Here is a 2,753-nt window from a genome sequence, read left to right as displayed (position 1 = left end):
TTGATATTTAGTCGGACATTCGCACCTTACCCGCTTTTGGCAAACTATGGCCTTCTTGCAGCCAAACACCTCTGATCTCGCTTTTGATGATGTAAGGTTGGGCATTCAGACCTTGCTTCACCTGCTTTTCACCAAATATAGTCGGATATTCACACCTTCTTGCAGCCGAACACTTCCGCTCCACCTTTTAGTGTTCTATCACACCTTTTTTTCGCCGCATTTTATACATTATGGTTGGAAATTTTCAACCACTCTCATCCGAAGACCTCTCCTCCCGCTTTCTTTAATATATTTGAACTTTAGTCGGACATTCAAACCTTCTTGCAGCTGAACCACCTCCGCTCCCTGTTTTGATCATATATGGTCTGGCAATACTACCTTTTCTTACCCGTTTGTGAGTAATTATGGCTGGACATTCACACCTACTTGCAGCCGAACACAACCTCTCTCGCTTTTGATGATGTATGGACCGGCATTTTTACCTATTCTAACACATTTTTCAGCAATTATGGTCGGAGATTCACACCTACTCACAGCCGAACAACTCCGCTCCCGCATTTGATGATGTATAGTCGGGCATTCTCACCCTTTCTCATCAGCTTTTTGAAAATTATGATCTGACATTCACACCTACTTCCAGTCGAACAGCTCTGCTCCCGCTTTTGATTATGTTTGGTTAGATATTCGAACCTTTTCTTAACTGCTTTTTACAAACTTTGGTCGGACGTTCACAATATCTTGCAGCCGAACACCTCCGCTTCCGCTTTTGATGGTGTATATTCGGGCATACGAACCTTTTCTTACCCGCTTTTTACAAACCAAGGTCGGACTTTCACACCTTCTCTTAGCTGAACAACTCCGCTCCCTCTTTTGATTGTGTACAGTCGGGTAATTTAACCTTTTCTTACCCGCTTTTTACCATCTATGGTCGGACATTCACACCGTCTTACAGCGGAACACCTCCGCTCCCTCTTTTGATGATGTATGGTTAGGCATTCGCACCTTCTCTCACCCGCCTTTTACTATGGTCGGCCATTCACAGCTTCCTCTCCACCATACTTGTATGGTGGGATATTCACACCCACTTGCATCCGAAGACCTCCGCTTCCGCTTTTGATGGGAACTTACAACATAAGAAGTCCGGACATACTTTGATAGTATATGAATAAGTGGGTAGCTACTGACAAGCATTAAGCATGTCACACAGCCCAAACATATAACATTTCAGGACACACCACACAGTTAACAACCACAGTGAAGCGTGTCAAAGCCCAAACATGTAACATTCAACAGGACACTTACACAACACATTCAAATCAAACAGTCAGACAACATACAAGAACATATACCCCAGCCGGCATTGCTCCCTGCCTATTTTCGTACAGCACACTATGTGTGCGCACACCTTTATTCACAAACTCTTCAACTTATACTCTTTTACCGAAGTTGCTACAGCTCGATTGGCCGAATACCCTTTGATCCTATTTCGGTGAATTTGACATCTGCCTTACATATAACAGATTAGCGGTTTAGCAGTTTTAATTTAGTTTGAGTGAAGGAATTCATTTTATAGCAAAATCCGAAATCGTGAAAAACTCATGAAAGTAAGCTTATTCTTGGATTCCTGAAACTTTAGATTTGCTCTTTCTTTTACTGCAAAGTACAACGTTGTTTTTTTTGTTTAAATCTTTCTAGACATGGTAAATATTAAGGACAAAGCAGTTTTCACATAGTTTGAGTGAAGGAATTCATTTTATAGATAAAATCCTAAGAGTCTGATGGGAAAAGAGAGTGAATGCGAAGTAGACTTTAACACGGCTATGGGAGCGAGCCGAGTGTGGGCTAACCAGGAGAATTGCTTGAAAGAAATGCGACCCCGAATGAGCGGTCAGAACAAAGCCTCAATACGGGATTCTCGTGGTGTTTTTGTTGCTGCCTTGTCTTTTGCACAGAGTAAAAGACAAGGCAGCCATCGAATAGGGCCCGATTGTTCCTACTTGGTCAGCCGAGGAGCAAGGGGGGGGGAGCAAGCGTCTCAACCAAGCAAAGCTCACCATGGGGAAGGTGGCTATGCCAACAAGCCTGATGCCCTGCTCCCGCAGTGACGGATAATCGTACTCTGGTTTCTCTTCATAACGTACAAGTCTTTCGCCTTTTACTAAAGATTTCTGTGGAGAGCAGCACTAATGAGTTGTTTCTATTTTTGGCAGGCTTTACCTTTGCGGGTGAAGCCCTTTCTGTCTGTGCAAAAGAAATCTTGTTACTGTGCAGAGTGACTTCTCTGAGTAGAGTCGCCTTACTTGTTGCGACTGTGCCGATGTTCGAAGCTGGAGTGCAAAGTTGTTGCTTGAATGGTGCTTGCTGGAGCGTGCGGGAGTGCAAAGTTATACCATTTAAAAGGGCTGAAGAGTGCTCAGTGCAGCGGGTGGGCGACACTCTGGCCACCTTGAAAACCGAGGTTACATCCACTACCAGGGGCAGCCCAAGTTCTGCCGCAAGTGTGGTGAGCATGGGCACCTGGTTGAGGCTTGTACCAAGGTGTTATGTGGGAAGAGCAGAGAAATTGGGCAAACTTTTGGAGAGTGTCCAAATGGCAGGAAATGTAATCTCTGTGGAGAATTAAATCACCTCTTCAGAGATTGCCCTAAATCTTTTGCCAACAAATTAAAGACGGTAAAGCCACAGTCAAGCCAACAAAGAGAAGGACCAAAGGTGGCAGTTGGTGAACAAAGTGAAGAGGTTGACCCAATAAA

At 44.2% G+C, this 2,753-nt stretch overlaps 1 non-coding gene across 1 annotated transcript; it reads left to right on the top strand.

The window, feature by feature from the left end:
• Positions 1-2,114: 2,114 nt before the first annotated feature.
• Positions 2,115-2,228, top strand: LOC140274218 (U5 spliceosomal RNA). Its single transcript, XR_011908192.1, has one exon. It is a non-coding gene; the product is annotated as a U5 spliceosomal RNA (small nuclear RNA).
• The last annotated feature ends 525 nt before the right edge of the window (positions 2,229-2,753 follow it).

Source organism: Leuresthes tenuis, unplaced genomic scaffold (genome assembly GCF_036924035.1).
Source record: "Leuresthes tenuis unplaced genomic scaffold, fLeuTen1.0.hap1 SCAF_17, whole genome shotgun sequence".
Classification (NCBI taxonomy): Eukaryota; Metazoa; Chordata; class Actinopteri; order Atheriniformes; family Atherinopsidae; genus Leuresthes; species Leuresthes tenuis.
The sequence above is the reverse complement of the archived record's forward strand: the minus strand, read 5'-3'. Positions and strand labels throughout refer to the sequence as shown.